The sequence below is a fragment of the Scylla paramamosain genome, chromosome 25 (genome assembly GCF_035594125.1).
Source record: "Scylla paramamosain isolate STU-SP2022 chromosome 25, ASM3559412v1, whole genome shotgun sequence".
NCBI lineage: Eukaryota > Metazoa > Arthropoda > Malacostraca > Decapoda > Portunidae > Scylla > Scylla paramamosain.
In genome coordinates, this window is record NC_087175.1 from 15,207,170 (window position 1) to 15,225,892 (window position 18,723).

Below are 18,723 nucleotides of genomic sequence, written 5' to 3' on the forward strand. Positions count from 1 at the left end.
AGCCTTCTAAGGTTTTAGGCCAGCGAGGACATCGAAAACATCATTGCAAAGAATTTTAATAGGTAGCATGAAGTAGTCAGAGGGTGGAGGAGGGGGTGGAACAAGCCCTGAATCGTCCAAAGTAGCGTTTTTAGCAAAAGTTTGAGTGAAAAGTTCAGCTTTAGAGATAGATGTGATAGCAGTGGTGCCATCTAGTTAAAATAAAGGAGGGGGAGTAGAATAAGCAAAGTTATTGGAGATGTTTTTGGCTAAATGCCAGAAGTCACGAGGGGAGTTAGATCTTGAAACATTTTGACATTTTCTATTAATGAAGAAGTTTCTGGCTAGTTGGAAAACAGACTTGGCATGGTTCAGGTTAGAAATATAAGGTGCATGAGATTCTGGTGATGGAAGGCTCAAGTACCTTTTGTGGGCCACCTCTCTATCACGTATAGCACGAGAACACTTTGAAAGCTAAGTAGTCAAAGAATTTCTTATAGTCAGAGGAGTTAGATGAGAGGTATACAGGACAGATAAATTTAGTTTAAGTCTGTAGTCTTTAGTACTACAGAACACTTTGAAAGCTAAGTAGTCAAAGAATTTCTTATAGTCAGAGGAGTTAGATGAGAGGTATACAGGACAGATAAATTTAGTTTAAGTCTGTAGTCTTTAATACGACTCTGTAGTCGTAGCCAGATGGTGGAAATCTCATAAAAGCACATAAACGTAACATCCAGCTTTGGATTGAAGATGAGGATAGGGAAAGTATTAGGTAACAGAAAAAGAGCTACTGTTAGTTGCCTCAGACACCTGTGTTTCAGTGAGGAAAAGAAGATGAGGTTTAGTAGATGAAAGTTTAGTGTTCTGTAGATTGAAAAATAGATCTAAGACCGCGAATATTGCAAAAGTTAATGAAAAAAAAGTTGACGGGGGTGTCAAGACACTAAGGATCGATACCAGAAGAACAGTCCGACCTGGTAACATTTGTGGTCTCCTCCTCAGATGGGGACTCCGAGGCTGGTGTAGGAGTCCCCATGATTTTGAATTTTGAATGAAGGTTGTGTGTGTACATTACTGTACATTACTAAGTAGCAACCAGTCAACATTAGTATTAGTCCAGGATTCGGAATGCTTAAAATGTTATGATATAGTGATGGTATTACCATCGCCAACAACAGCTGCTATCTGTTCTTTTAAAATGCCACATCACAACACTATCGTGTGACCCTCCTCACCTGCTGCATATAAGAATAATACGCCGTGGAAATCCGTTAGGTGAAGGGATCGCTTGTTCTGGCTGCTTACCGAGGCCAGTGGCTTCATGCATTCTGTTGAGTTGTAAACAGCTTCCAGGATTATTTTTCTCAATATACCTGAATCCGTGAGTTTCAACAAGCTGTAAAGAGAAAGAGCGACCTCAAACTTAGGGGTGTATCAAATAAAATACATTATATATATATATATATATATATATATATATATATATATATATATATATATATATATATATATATATATATATATATATATATATATATATATATATATATATATATATATATATATATATATATATATATATATATATATATATATATTCTAAATTTTAAGTCCACCAATTTGTTCTGAGATTGATCTTAGCTCTCCACTACTGTCCTTGGTTAAAAACTGTTCAACCATGTTTTGATTTGGATGAAAAGTGAAATTGTTCTTGGCCACCCGTTGCCACCACTGTTTGGTTTATATGAAATACATGCCCATTTGTTGATGCTTGCCACAGCTGTATCAGATGAGCACCTTGGTGTGTTGGTAGCATGGAGGGTCGGGTAGTGAGCTTAGTATTGTTGGTAGCGTAGATTACTTGGGTAGTCGTGGGTAGTTGATATAGTTGATGTGAGCAAGTAAAAGACACAATTGATGAGAGTTCTTGATTTAATAATAGAGAGGATGTACACACTTGATACCAGACGAAACAGGGATGATACAATCGTGACGAATGATTGGTCTCTCTCTGAAGTGAACTGTTAATGACTGAGCAGACTGATGTGAACTTTCTTGAAAGACTGATTGACTGACTCGGACGGGACCTGACTGACTGAGTGACCGAAAATGACTGCTCGTCGCTGAAACTGAGTACTAGCTACGCATGTGGGCTATATTTATGTCAGTTAAGTGGATCACGGTACACCTTTTGGAGTGAAGAAATGATCAATGAGATGCCAGGAAATGAGGTGGAGGAGCCAATGGTAAAGATCGTTATTTTGGCCAATGACCAGGAAGGAAGACTCAGAATAGATTGGTTGACCATGGGCACACGTGGGATGAATATATATATATATATATATATATATATATATATATATATATATATATATATATATATATATATATATATATATATATATATATATATATATATATATATATATATATATATATATATATATATATATATATATATATATATATATATATATATATATCTGCCTAACAATCCATTTATGTATTTTTTTTAAGGGGGCTGAAGGAAAGAAAGCTAGCTAAGAGAAAGTGAGTGGGAAGAGAAGGGATGAAAAATGTATGAGAAAGATAGGTTGTGCGTTCGACCACATTGCCTTTTTTTGTTTTGTTTTTTTTCTCAAGGTTAGTGTTTAGGATAGGATAGATAGGATAGGAAAATGGATCTGACTGTAGACCAGTATCACGATGTCCTACTTCTGGTCTGGCAATCATCTGGGAAAAAAAAAAAAAAAATGAAAAAAATTACTGCTGCCTGGTAATTATGGCCTGTGGTGTATCTAGGTGTATGATGTTGCTCGTTTCCGGAAACCATTTGTGCTCGCGATTATTGCTTCCCAGAGTTTTTTTTTGCTCTTATGTTCATTATTATATTCAATGGAGTAATACTGTATTTTGCGTGTAATTCTTCCACACAGGCCTCGTCCTCTTCATTTTTATTAATAAATTTCAGTGCTTTGTGTATAACTGTTTGCATATTTAATTTGTGTGTGTACGATATTGAACACATCGGAACTGGTTGGTATTCCATTATAGGTATTAAGAGAGTTTTTACAAGAGTAGCTTAAATTTTTGATGGTAGGTTACTGAACCTTCTAAGTTTAGTTAGGACCGCATTGACTTTGTTTTTAACTTTATTACAGTGGCTAGTAATCCCAGTTGATCGAAGTCTAAATCCTACAAATTTTCCTTCATTACAAGTATCTATTTCTCTCCCATTAACATTTATTTTCTTCGTTTTATATTCGGCAATAGGTATAATTTTAAATTTTTCTTCACTTGTTTGTATTTTTCAGGCCTTTTCGTATTTGTTGATTCTAACTATTTCTCTCTGTACCTTTCTTTTCATCATTGCCTTTGATTTACTAAGTGAATTGATGATTTTGGTTATATCATCAGCAAATAGTGTGTCAAGACAACCTGGTCCTGGTGATGGTAAATCATTAATATATAGTGAATAAAGTGTTGGAGAGAGAACGCTCCCTTGTGGTCATCCGCGCAGTAAATTTATATCGTTGCTGTTATCTTTGCCAATTTTTACCTTCGCTGATCTGTTGTCTAAAAAGTAGCATAGTTTATTTATTTAATTTTTTCTGAATAGTAGGTAATTTTAAGCGTAATATCATATATTTTGATGCTTTATGCCAAACATTATCGAATGGCCATGTCTCTTAGGACCACGTAGACTTGTTTATCTGCCAATGCATTAGCTACGGTTTCGTATGTGATGGCAATGGCTGTTGTAGTTCCCTTGTATGCTCTGAACGCATGTTTTCTGACTTTTAAAATGTTGTTTTCTGATAGAAAGGTATTCAGTCTACCTAGAATTATTCTTTCATATGGTTTTCCCGGCACTTCCAGCATCGAAACAGGTCTATACTTATTCTTTTTAGGTATAAATCTTATAATGACCTTTTTTTTTTTTAATATCCCAGGAAAATAGTCCGCAGAGTAGCATGCAATGTAAATATTTTTTTTAATTGTTCTAAAGCCTTATCTGTACAGTTCTGTAATATTACTTTACTGATTTTTTAAAAACCAGGTGCCTTATTTTTAAACTCGTGTATATATCTTTTAATTTTTTCCTTATTAATATCTCTGGACTGGAAGTTTTCATTGCTTAGCCTACACAAATTTGATGTAGGATATGAAGTTATAACGTCGTAATTGAGATTTATATAGGCATCAATATGTTCAGAATGTTGTCTGCTTCTTCTTCGTCTGTTATTCTAAAAACATCTCTCCAATTTTTCTCCATCAAATCACACTTTTCTTTGTCTGTGTAGTATTTGTTTCCATCCGTATCTTTCATATAGCGTGTATGTATTAGATTTTTCCTTTTCAGTACGTTAAATTTATTCCAGAAATCCTTACTGTTCTTACTATGGTTTACTAACTCTCTGACCTTGTCTTCCCAGTTTTTATTATAGTTTTATTTGCATCTTTCTCTAGTCGTATTCTAGTATATTCTCTGTAGTGAGCATTTGTCCATCCATTATTTACTGGATGTTCTTTTAATATTTTATATTGGTTTTCTCAATTTCTTATTTCTAGGGTAGTTCTGAGTTGGTGTACATACTTGTGACTACTTTTTAGTATTGCTTTGTCCATGGCCTTTTTCACTGTTTCCATGCACTCCTTTCTTGCATTTTATATTTGTTCTAAGCTAGAGTTATTTAAGTTCTTTAAATGTATCTTATTATTTAAAGATTCTCGGAATAGTTCTCGGAATAGTTACACCGGTAACATTGCAATGGACAATCGATGAAAGGCTTTAATAGGAGAGAGAGAGAGAGAGGACCGATCTTAACACGGTAAGAGAGAAATGAACCATAGATTGTGAGCATTATCATATTACCATTGCCTTTAATCTTGGCCACTCGTTGAACATTATCTGGACATAGCTGAAGGATGTCATCTTCTGAAAGTTCTTACAGATACTAGTTGCAAATACGTTCTTTACAATAATTGAACGTTCGGTGTGGCTTGATAGAGTCAAAGACTTCATCAGAAGGGCATGGTAGATGGAGGAGCATCATCGCCTGTGTAAAATCTTTAGCTCTGATCAAGACACCTTTGTCATATTTCTTGACATTATTTGTAAGGAGTACTCAGATCCTCCTTTCTAAGATACCTGGCAGCGTGAATGAAGTTTTCTCGACCTTCCCTATAATATGTTACAAACCAGTAAGGTGTAGGTGAGTGGCGAAGCTCGTTCTTCTGCATCATCAAAGACATTATGATAATAGTCATTCTCGGTGTCAGCTACATTACTTGAACGAATGACCTCAGCAATTAAGTTGTTCTCTCCAAGACGCAGAAAATTTATTGCCTCAAGAGCAGCTTTCACAGCAACGTCTGATGTAAATGTCACGTAACACCGATTAGAGAAATAGTCATCATCATATTTGAGAAGGATATGGAGAACTATTCTGAAAGGCTTGAGAACTGAGTGGATAGCACTTTATGACATAGAAGCATAGACATTAATGATCATGAGAGTGTCAAGACAGGACTCAACAACTAATCCAAGGTGTCTTTCATCTTGGGAAAAACGCCCCGCCTCTTCCTACGGATAGAATCCCTCAAGCAACAGAGTACTCCGGTGTAGTACTCTCCCGTGATCGTAGAACCACGTAGCAGGAGGTAAACCAGCAGTATTTCCTCAGCGTTCCAGAAGATGGTGGCCATGGTCTTGCCAGTTGATGGTTGGGTCCGAAACTGGACGTTGGAAATCCCTAATGTCTCCAGGCCATGATATCGAACTTCGTCTCTGGATCGCAGTGGTGAACTCTTGTTTCTTCACCTGTCACGACCCTCAACTGGAATCCCGCTGGGTCTGCGTTCTAAAGAGTCAGCAGCTCCTTTGAACTTGTGCGGCGCTGAAGGCGATCATGCAGAGAAAGATTTCGGGGCACCCAACGAACAGAAACTTTTGTTCATGGCCAGGTGATGAAGAACAATGTTGCAAACTCTTCCATGAGAAATTCCAATCACCAACGAAATTTCCTACACCTTCACTTGCCTTCACTCTGCATTACAGAGGTGGACAGAATAGGGGTGAGAGAAAGAAGAAAGTCTTGTGCCTCGAGGCCATGGGAGGAAGGGCGGCATGCAGTTAGCAAGGTCATAAGACCAGTTAGCATGAAAACAGCGGTAGAAGATAGCTAGAGATGCAACAATGCAGCGACGAGAAAGAGGCTGAAGTCAGTTAGAAGAGAAAAGTTGATGAGACGAAAATCTCTTGATTCCACCCTGTCTAGAAAGAGCGGTATGAATGGAACCCCCCCCCAGACATGTGAAGCATTCTCCATACATGGAGGGATAAGGCCCTTGTACAGAGTTAGCAGCTGGAGAGGAGGGGGGGGGGGAACTGGCGGAGACGTCTCAGAACGCATAACTTCATAGAAGCTGTTTTAGCTAGAGATGAGATGTGAAGTTTTCAGTTCAGATTATAAGAAAAGGACAGATCGAAGATATTTAGTGTAGAAGATGGGAACAGTTGAATGTCACTGAAGAAGAGGGCATAGTTGTCTGGAAGACTGTGTCGAGATGATAGATGGAGGAGTTTGAACTTTTGAGGCATTGAACAATACCTGGTTTGTTTTGCCCCAATCATAAATTTTAGAGAGATCAGAAGTCAGGCATTCTGTGGATTCCCTGCGTGAACTGTTTACTTCCTGAAGGGTTGGACGTCTATGAAAAGACGTGGAAAAACGCAGGGTGGTATCATCGGCATTGGAGTGGACAGGACAAGAAGTTTGGTTTAGAAGATCATTGATGAATAAAAGGAAGAAAGTGGGGGGACATGACAGAACCCTGAGGAACACCACTGTTAATAGTTTTAGGAGCAGAACAATAACCATCTACCACAGCAGCAATAGGACGGTCAGAAAGGAAACATGAGATGAAGTTACAGAGAGAAGGATAGAAGCCGTATGAGGGTAGTTTGGAAATCAAAGCTTTGTGGCAGACTCTATTAAAAGCTTTTGATATGTCTAAAGGAACACCAATATCTCTATAAGAGGATGACCATGACTCAGTAAGGAAAGCCAGAAGATCACCAGTAGAGCGGCCTTGACGGAACCCATATTGACGATCAGATAAAAGGTTGTGAAGTGATAGACATTTAAGAATCTTCCTGTTGAGGATAGATTAAAAAACTTTAGATAGGTAGAAAATAAAAGTAATAGGGCGGTAGTTTGCGTGATTAGAATGGTCACCCTTTTAATGAACAGGCTGTATGTAGGCAAACTTCCATTAAGAAGGAAATGTAGATATTGACAGATAGAGGTAAAAGAGTTTGACTAGTTCAGGAGCAAGCACAGAGGCACAGTTTCTGATAACAATAGGAGGGACCCTATCGGGTCCCTCCAAGGGTCCTGACTTCCAAGGGAGTCAGCGAGGGCATGAAAAACAGCATTGAGAAGTATTTTTATAGGTAGCATGAAGTAGTCAGAGGGTGAAGAAGAGGGAGGAGCAAGTCCTGAATCGTCCAAGATAGAGTTTTTAGCAAATGTGTGAGCGAAGAGTTCAGCTTTAGAAGTAGATGAGACAGCAGTAGTGTCATCTGGTTGAAATAAAGGAGGGAAAGAAAAAGAGACAAAGTTATTGGAGATGTTTTTGGCTAGATGCCAGAAGTCACAAGGGAAGTTAGATCTTGGAAAAAATTTCAATTTTCATTAATGACGGAGTTTTTAGCTAGTTGGAGAACAGACTTGGCATGGCTCCCGGCAGAAATATAAAGCGCATGAGATTCTGGTGATGGAAGGCTCAAGTATCTTTTGAGGGCCACCTCTCTATCATGATTAGCACGAGAACAGGCTATGTTAAACCAAGGTTTGGAAGGTTTAGTTCTAGAAAAAAAAAAGCGAGGAATGTACACCTCCATGCCAGACACTATCACCTCTGTTATGCGCTCGACAGACAGAGACTGGTCTCTGACACGGAAGCAGTAGTCATTCCAAGTGTGTGTGTGTGTGTGTGTGTGTGTGTATATATATATATATATATATATATATATATATATATATATATATATATATATATATATATATATATATATATATGAGTGTGTGTTTCGGTTTTGTTTGCACACCACTGTACTGATTGAGGCTGCACACCACTTGTATCGAGAGATTGTTTCTCACTGATTGCTTGACTTACTAGATGTTGCTGTAGGATTTTTTTTTTTTTTTTTTTATGTACGAGGGATACTGGCCAAGGGAAACAAAAATCCAATATAAAAAAAAAAAGCCCACTGACATGTCAATCCCATAAAAGGTTCCATCCAAAGCGGTAGTCAAAAATTGAATGATAAGTGTCTTGAAACCTCCCTCTTGAAGGAATTCAGGTCATAGGAAGGTGGAAATACAGAAGCAAGCAGGGAGTTCTAGAGTTTACCAGAGAAAGGGATGAATGATTGAGAATACTGGTTAATTCTTGCATTAGAGAGGTGGACAAAATAGGGGTGAGAGAAAGAAGAAAGTCTTGTGTAGTGAGACAGCGGGAGAGAGGGAGGCATGCAGTTAGCAAGATCAGAAGAGCAGTAAACATGAAAATAGCGGTAGAAGACAGTTCGAGGTGCAACATTGCGGCGATGAGAGAGAGGCTGAAGACTGTCAGTTAGAGGAGAGGAGTTGATGAGACTAAAAGCTATTCCACCCTGTCTAGAAGAGCGGTATGAGTGGAACCCCCCCAGACATGTGAAGCATATTCCATACGTGGACGGTTAAGACCCTTGTACAGAGTTAGTTTCAATTCCTCTGACAGGTATAAAAAAAAAGCCTTGAAATGCATATGTGTATAGAACATTCTAAACTTGGCATTACACATTCTTTCACCTCTTTCAGTATTTGCAGAAACTTGCGTCACACCATATATATATATATATATATATATATATATATATATATATATATATATATATATATATATATATATATATATATATATATATATATATATATATATATATATATATATATATATATATATATATATATATATATATATATATATATATATATATATATATATATATATATATATATATATATATATATCGTTATTTTGGCTAATAACTAGGGAGAAAGACAGGAAGGTAATGCAGGTGTTTTCTGTAAGGACTGGCAGGATTGTAGGGAAGGTGTGGTAATCCCTTGACAGGGAGATATGAAGGAGAAGCTTAAAAACAGGTTGAGACTGGCCACGTGATGTGAGTACAAGTGGAATGAAATATATGAGCGATGAATATATATATATAATATATATATATATATATATATATATATATATATATATATATATATATATATATATATATATATATATATATATATATATATATATATATATATATATATATATATATATATATATATATATATATATATATATATATATATATATATATATAATAATAATAAATGTCATGGCTGATGTGACTAGTACAGTGCCTTCCCCACGAAAAATGCGTTCTCGCATTTGAACATAATAATAATGAGAGCAATAAGATAATTAATGAGAGCAATAAGATAATGGACAATTAAAAGATAATACATGACATCAGAGAGAGAGTACAGAAGCGATAACCTTAATAATAATATAAAGACATGATAACATAATACAATACATATACAACACATATAAGGAAGAAAAATATTCACATGTTTACAAGATACTGAAACTGAATGATGAATGATTGACTGAATGAATGAAGTCCCAATCAGTAAAAAGTGTGTGTGTGTGTGTGTGTGTGTGTGTGTGTGTGTGTGTGTGTGTGTGTGTGTGTGTGGTTAGGCTTGAGGAGCTTTAAGGATCAGTTGAATTAGAATGGAGTGTTATCTGATATTCACATTCATCATCGAACCCTTCGTTCACAAGCTTCAAGTGATCGACATGAACGCTTTGTTTTGCTAAGGTTTTGAGTTCTAGAATTTTTACTTTGTGGCCATTCCATTTACAGGTGGATTCCATTACACGATGTGGCTCAGTGATCTAACATAGAGTTGCGATCGTGAACTTTGATGAAAACGATATCACCAACTTCGATGGAAGAATCTGTTGCTCTACGATGTTATTTCGCAACATCTCAATTTGCGATGCATTGAGGTGATCATGAATGACTTTATGAATGTACTGAAAATCACGGAGACGACATTTGACGTAGTCATGCATGTTGTAGACAGTACGCGGAGCGCTGTGAAGAAATTCATATGGAAGACGCTTGTCTTTACCGAACAGCACGAAATGGGGAGACTCGTTGATAGTAGAGTGAATCCATGAGTTTAGAGAGCAGGCTAGCTGAGGAAGCCATTCGTCCCATGAGTGCTTTGCTTCTTTTATGTAACACAGAACGTCAAGAATACGTTTATTACAACGCTCCACTTTGCCGTTTGAACTGGGCGAGTATTACATTTCTTGATATGAATTTTTTTACAAACCTCCTGCAAGACAGAGTTATTGAATTCAGCGCCGTTGTCAGATAAGAGGATACGAGGAGAGTCATAAGGACAAATTATGTTGTCAATGATCGCGCCACCAACAGAATTTGCAGGTTTGTCCTTGGGAGCAACGAGAATGGTGAAACGGGTGAAACTATCCACGCAAACTAGAAGATACTGGTAACCATTCTCTGTAAGTGGAAGTTTGAGCAAATCAACAGAGAATGAATCCTAAGGAGCTGAAGCGATGGGGTAAGGAAGTGAGGGACCGTCGTGAGTGAGTGATGGACGATGTGGAGCACACTGAGAACATAGCTCACATTTTTTTTTAAATATCGGCCAGAAGTATGATCGTTTTGCTTGTGCAAGGCATCTGTCTTAACCTTGATTTCCTGCGTGAAGTGAGACGTAGATATGGTGAAGAGTGGTACTCATTAACGACTGAGGTATCAGTTGAGATAAACACTCACTAGAATTGTTAATAGAGACGTCACTCGAATTATACAAGAGACCGTCTTGCATGAAAAAAAACGTATCAGCACTCACTTGCAGCTTAGGAAGATTTGCCTCGTCACCATATTCAAAGTAATATGCAAAATTAGGACAGAAAACGTCTGAATGTTGATGTTTCTTGATCTCATCTATGGCCGGCATGACAGGAATATCTGTGATGGCTGAGATAGCGGGAACATTGCGTGAGAGTGCATCGGCCACTGAGTTTGCCTTACCGGGAATATATGAAAATGTAGGATTGAATTCTTCAATCATGAGTTGCCAGCGCGGAAATTAATCGGTGAAGTTGTTCCCTTTGAAGGTCTCTGTGACACCTTAATGATCAGTGTGAACATGAGTTTTATAGCCTAATATGAGTTCACGAAAATTATGTAACGTCCAGATCACAGTCAGACTTTTACGTTTCGTGACGTCATAATTTAGTTCTCCCTGACTGAGAAGTCTGTTAGCATATGCTAATACGCAATGTTTGCCAAGTGAATCCTTTTGCATGAGAACAGCAGCGATTCCGAAGGCTGAAGTGTCTGTGTATGAGATGAAATTTTTCTCAAAATCTGGAAACACAAGGATAGGTGCTTGACACAAGGCAGTTTTGAGATCAAAGGCATTTTGTTCTTTTTCAAACCAGATGAATGCAACATTATTCTTGAGCAAATGAGAGGTTGAGCGATAAGACTGAAATTATTGATAAACTGGTGATAAAATCCAGCAACACCAATAAATTGCCTGATCTGATCGATATCAGTAAGAACAGAGAAATTTATCACAACATTTACCTTGTCTTCTAAAGTTTGAGTACCATCTCTTTATGGCCAAGGAATTTGATTTCCTGTTTGAAAAATGAGCATTTGCTGAGTTTGATTTTTAAGTCAGCAACTTGAAAGCGTAACAGAACGAGAGATAATGTGTGAAAATGTTTTTGTAGATTCTTTGATGCAATGATAACGTCATTGAGGAAGCACAAGACACGTTTACCAATGAGACCTAAGAGAAAGAGTTCATAAATCTTTGAAACGTCAATGGCGAGTTACGTAGACGTTGATCCATGCGTTTGAGCATGAATTGGCCAGAGGAGGTAATGAATGCAGTATATGGCCGTGAACTTTCCTCGAGTTCAACTTGAGAGCATCCTGAACGTAGATCTAGGATGGAAAATACTACATCTGAATCACCTAGAGACTAAAGAAGATCACCTAACCTCGGCATTGGATTACGGTCAGGAATAGTACATGCGTTTAATTTCCTGAAGTCGGCAACGACATGCCAATCGACAAACAAAGTAACAAAGTAACAAAGGGGCGTTGTGAGAACAGGCAGGTTCAACAACATCTTCAAGCAAAATACCTTGCGCAGCTTCATCAAGTAGAATTCTACATCTGTGTGGCACCCTTTAGCTGAGGGATGTAAGATGTCTATGACCCAGGCGTCAGATGGATTGAGTGTGTAATGACGTCTGTGTGAGACAACATTCCTGAAAGAATTTAGGAGAGTGACAGTTATGGCTGTCAGATCCAGATATGTTATTGATAGAGGAAGAAGGTAAATCATTCAAGGTTACAACTTTTCCAGAATAAGGCAGGGCTTCTTCGAGTAGCACACCTGCTTTGAGCTTGACAAGCGTAGATGTACCATTTTTCAGCCTGATTTTGCAGAATCCATTGTCATCGACTGTGGTAAGAACAGATTTTAGCTCAATACCTGTGCATGGAGATTGTTGTGCATAACAGAGGATATCAGTGTCTGATACAGCAGACTTAACCTTAACGTTTACAGCATAAAGCACATTCAGATAGGGTTACCAAAATGTGGTTACAGGAAGTTACACCGTGGTCAGACTGGGAAGAAGGTTGAGAACGAGGCTGTAAGATAGGCAAACTAGGTGATGTAAGATAAGAATCCTCTGTAAATAATGTCTGGTCGCTAAGAGAAGGAAAAGTTGTAACTGACATGACCACACCAGCAAGAGAAGAAGTAACAGGGGGGAAGAACAGTAGAAATATAAGTATCTCCTTGAGCGATTTCATAGATGGCAAGGAAAAGACTAATGCCATATTTGCACATGGTGTTGGAGCCTGTGAAAAGATTAGCATTGAAAGATACAGCATATCTAATATTAAGTGAAGGAAGTGTTGAGTTCGGGGGATGAATGAAGCATACCTTGTGTTTTGTACGTTTTTTAGGTACACAAGGAGTTGATAATTTGAGGATTGATGTTACAATGGATTAGCCAGAGAAGGGCGTGAAAAGTTTCCCGACGATGTTTGTTTAGCCTTCTGAGACTGTGCAAGATAATGCCTGCAGTCTTGCAAGAAATTACCTACCTTTTTGTGGAAGAAACAGAATGCATCATGGTTGTTGTCTTTTGAGCTATCAAGAGCAACCTTAAACTGTGCGATAACATGACCAGGCAACTTGCAACAGGTGCATCTGACATTTCTGGATCTCGATTTCGATCGAGTGTGCTGATATCTAGGAGAAGGGGATGCACGTCCAGTGTAACGTCCACGAGAAGGTGAAGAACGAGAAAGCGGGTGATGAGCTGAAAGTCCCTCCCTCTCCTGAGCTGAGTCAGGTGAGAGAGCATCAAGTACCTGAACAGGCTCAGAGCTGGGAAGAGGAGACTTATCAGATATCACTATATATATGTAATCTGTTTTATTGAATTCGATATCACTTGCGACCTGGAAATTGGGAGCATCAAGGAAGTTGGTGAACAAGAGATAAGCTATGAGTTTTCTTAACTAATCTTTTGACAGTGAATCACCAGTAAACCAACCTATTTGAATCTTGGAATTGAGCGATCATTTCCGAGCTCGGAGAGGAACCAATGTTTTCTGCCTTATAAAGATTAGTGTGTGAGAGCGGACGTGCTGTGTGATAGATTTTGAGAGTTTGAGAAGAGAAAGGGTGGGTTCAAGCCTTGAATGACTCTGGAAATAATTTTTGAGGTGAGTGGTGAAGTCATCAGAGGTAGTGAGAGAAGCGAATTTATCTCATTTTACTCACAGGTTAGCGAGACTCGAGGGTTCGTGATAGACGCGTGATTTCAGAATGGATATTCTTTCATTATCAGATGTGGCTGAACTTCTGGTACATTCCCTCTCAATCCTCTGAATAAACTGATGAACTGTTTCTGTGCCAACTTCAGAAAAAAAAAAAATCAAGAATTCGATGATATTTATGAATATAAGTGATGTGAGGTGTCATGGTATTTTCAATAGACATTGTGGCAAGTAGTAATATAGTGTAGAATGTGACCACGTTTTCATGAGATATGAATCGCACAAAGAATCATTGAGAACATACACAAAAATATGAAACACAAAAAAAGCACGCAATATGATACACAGAATAAGACACAATATGATAACACAGAACAACAATAAACAATAATGAAGGACAGAAGGGATGGGCAGACAGAGAAACAGACAGACAGGCAGGAGACGGATATGCAAACAAGCAGATAGACAGACAGACAGACAGACAGACAGATAAAAAAGGCAGACAGATAGATACATAGATACAACTTAATATCAGAAGAAGGAAGAATGGAAAAGACAAGGGTAATAAAAATCAGATGGAATACTTAAATTTGGCGGGGATGAAGGTGACGGCGGATGACTGGAGAACGTGGCTGGGGCCAGACATGTAGAGATGACCGAGACCGGGTAGTGTGAAGGGCAGCGGCGAGGAGGTGACGGCTGACAGGCGCAGTGACCAGGTGTGTAACACGGCCCGGGACGATGACTGTGAGGCGTGTCCGCAAGTGCCCAAATGAGAGACGGTGGTGAGTGGGGGTGGCTTGGGAAGGAATCAAGGGACATCCACACCTCAGGAAGAAGCAGGACAGCGACCAGGTGAAGCGAAGAAGGCGAACAGGAACAGCGTGATGAGCAGGAACGGCGAAGGCTGACAGGTGTGGCCACAGGTAGATGAGGCGGTGAGCAAGTGAGAATGTGTATATCCTTGCGTGAGGAGCAGATATGACTGGGACAGCTGTGGCTGGCGTGGTGGGTGTATTCAGTCAAAGCGGCGACGCGGGCAGAGCGGGACGCCGGTGAGGTGAGCTGACGCAGGATTTAAGCATCGAATGCGATACACCCAAGATGTCGTCTATGTGACGAATAATAACGCCTTTTTAACTTGCCTGTGATGTCGTTGTGATATGCGTATCTCAGCGTATATTGTTTCGGTTAAGCTTGCCACTCTACTGTTCTGTTTGAGGCTGCACACCACTTGTATCGAGAGATTGTTTGTCACTGGTTGCTTGACTTACTAGATGTTGCTGGAGATGACGGTGTCTCATTGATTATCGGATGAAACTGGTAGCGTGGAGATCGTGGGTAGTGGTTTAGATTATGGTTCATTGTGAGAATAAAGGCAACAATTCTTGATTTAATGATGGACAAAGGTGTACACGCCTGATACCGAGACAGATTACAACGGACGTGACAACGTTTCATTCACTCTGTGATGACTGACTATGTCTCTGATCTGAACTATCGGATGTACTGAACTGAACTGATGTTCTCTATCTATGGAACTGACTGAAACTGATCTCTAGCTACCCACACAAGCTCTATTTATGTGAAGGAAATGGATCAGGATTCCGAATCTGCTAGATGAAGAAAGTGTCTCAAAACGGGGTGAAGGGACAAATGGTACAAGTTGTTATTCTGGGAAATAACATAAGGACTGGCATGAATGTAGGGAATCCTATCTTGGGAGAGAGAGAGAGAGAGAGAGAGAGAGAGAGAGAGAGAGAGAGAGAGAGAGAGGAAGGAGAAAGTTAAAAATAGGTGAGATTGGCCATATGATGACAATGCACCTGTAATGAAATGTATGAGCGATGAATATATATAATAATAATTATTATGATTGATGCGATTGATACACATATACTCGTGTCTGTGTGTGTCTATATATATATATATATATATATATATATATATATATATATATATATATATATATATATATATATATATATATATATATATATATATATATATATATATATATATATATATATATATATATATATATATATTTTTACCTTTTCCTCTCTCTCTCTCTCTCTCTCTCTCTCTCTCTCTCTCTCTCTCTCTCTCTCTCTCTCTATATATATATATATATATATATATATATATATATATATATATATATATATATATATATATATATATATATATATATATATATATATATATATATATATATATATATATATATATATATATATATATATATATATATATATATATATATATATATATATATATATATATATATATATTTCAAGTGTAGATTTTTTTTTTTATTACTGACGCATCTCGACTGCTTTGCTGCTGATCCTATCGTTCTAAGACTAGATATCATGCTATCAGTATTCGCATCTGTTAGTTGTAAATAATAATAATAATAATAAATGGTTTATTATTTAGGCAGTTAACAAACTGAAAATGTACATAGGGGGTGGGGAAATACTTAACATTAATCCTAAGGGTAAGTCTAATCTAGAAGGGACTGTTGATTGATGGCTCGCACCATGGTGGGAATCGCACTGAGTCTGTACCGGTCCGTGCACGGCGCCTTTAGAGGCGTTATCTTGTTGTGGTGTCTGGTGGCACGGGTCGGGCGAGGTGCGTCAGGCGGCAGCATGTTTCTGAGACGTGGATGATGCAGTAGTCCCCTTCCAAACATCTCCAGAGCCTCTCGGTACCTGGTGGATAGTCTGGACAGGCTCAGGGTGCTCAGGGCTTCTTCATAGGTGGTGTATGCAGGGCCAAGGATGACCCTGCACGCTCTTTTCTGCACACTCTCTAGCTGTAGCTGTTGAGTGTGTGTGAGGGAGGAGGACCACGCTGGGGAGGCATACATGAGTTTGGAGAGGATGAAGGTAAGGTATACCCCCCTTAACTCATCTGTCGGCGTCCCCAGCGACCTGAGTCTGCGCAGCATGTACAGCCTGTAGGTAGCTGATCTTATGGTGCTGGCGACATGCTGCTTCCAGATCAGCTGGTCATCCACCGTGACTCCGAGGAGCTTGGCACATCGGACCACCTGGAGGGGGTGAGGGCCCACTGTGAGCTGGGTAGGGGGCACTGGTACAGAGGAGGTACAGAAATGCATCACCACAGTTTTGCTGTGGTTGATGGTCATCCTGCTCTCTTCTGTCCACGTCTGCAGTCGCTCCAGAATTGCTTGCAGTGGCGAGTAGTCCGGGTTCTTGATGGAAACTGGGACGCCCACGGTGCAGTCGTCCACATACTTCCAGCGATCGGGGGTGTCAGTGAGGGCGTCGTTAATAAAGAGGAAGAAGCATAGAGGACCCATCTTGGTCTCCTGGGGGACCCCACATGTCAGCTGTTGGAAATTAGAGACAGAGCCCTGATAGCGAACGGCCTGACGCCTCCCTGTGAGGAAGTCGGCTAGCCACGCTATCAGGTTAGGAGGGAGACCCAGACTTACTGCCATGCTGATGACAACAATGTGATCAACAAGATCAAAAGCCTTTTTGAAGTCCACAAAAGCAACAGCTAGAGAGGTGTTTCGCTTGTCCAGGTGGCTGTGGATGAATTCAAGGAAGCTGGTCAGGTAATGGGAGGTGGAGGTGGCTTTAATATTTCCAAACTGTCTGATATCCACGGTATTACAAATTTTGGTGTAGGGCCAGTCATATACAAAATCTTCACAGATAAGGCTAGGGATGGGATTGATAGAGACTGGCCTGAGGTCATTGAGTGACTGTGGACTGGAAGTTTTGGGGATGGGGGTGACGTAAGATGTCTTCCAGTCCGCGGGGCAAGAGTGTTGGGAGAGAGAGGCGTTTATTATGGAACATAGTGGTGTTGCTAGCTCTACAGCAAACTCCTTGTAAATTTTTATAGGAAGGTCAGTGGGTGTAGTGGATCTTGGTTTGAATTTGAGTATTCTCTTAAAAACATCCACCGCCTGGACAATGGGGGGAGGGGAGGGAGCGGGAAGATAGGCAGGAAGCGGAGTGGTGTGGAGGGGAGGAAAGGTTTGACAGATAGCAGCAAAGTGATCGTTCATCTCCTGAGCCGCGAGATTAGCAAGAAGGTGTGAGGTGCAAGGAAGAGATGAAGTGTGCTTTTGTAAGCCACACAAAGCTTTGATCTTAGCGTACCACTGTCTGTTGTTGGTCAGCTTGAGGTGGTGTATCTTGTCTGGGTAATAGCTTGCCTTTGCAGCCTTAATCTCCCTGATCACTCTCTTTCTTAGTTTCCTGTATAGGACCTGGCAGGAGTGGAACGCCCAGGTCCGCTGACGCATGAGACTCTTAATGCGGGGCGTCATCCGGGGGGCATTAGATGGGTGCGTTGTGACGCTTTTGGCTGGGAAGTAGCGGTGGAAGGCTTCTGTGGTGGTGGCGACGTAATTTTGCCATTTTAAGTGGACGTCCTCCACATCCAGCACCTCGGTCCACGGGTGTTGTGTCACCCACTGCCCAAACTCCCTCATGGCTGAGTCAGGCATGGGGCGGTGGGTCCTGGTGACAGCTGACCAGGGGGTCGAGGTGGTGGATGTGGGTGTCCACAGTGTGGAGAGGTGGGTGCTCCGTCCCATGGGAGGCAGCGGCTTGGGGGGCGAGTACTGCTGGCCCAGGTCTGTCAGTATAAGGTCGAGGATGGCTTGCTGTTGGGTGGGGAAGTCCACGACCTGGGTGAGGTGTAGCTGGTGTAGGATATCGTTGATATCTAGTCTGTTAAAGTCCCCACAGATGACCAGTTTGGCGGCAGGATAC

At 39.8% G+C, this 18,723-nt stretch overlaps 1 long non-coding RNA gene across 1 annotated transcript in view; it reads right to left on the bottom strand.

Moving 5' to 3' along the window:
- Window positions 1–1,221: 1,221 nt before the first annotated feature.
- Window positions 1,222–18,723, bottom strand: part of LOC135113447 (uncharacterized) — a 53,623-nt gene continuing 36,121 nt past the window's right edge. The window contains exon 3 of the long non-coding RNA XR_010274843.1: window positions 1,222–1,375. This is a non-coding gene — a long non-coding RNA (uncharacterized LOC135113447). The remainder of the gene's footprint in view (window positions 1,376–18,723) is intronic.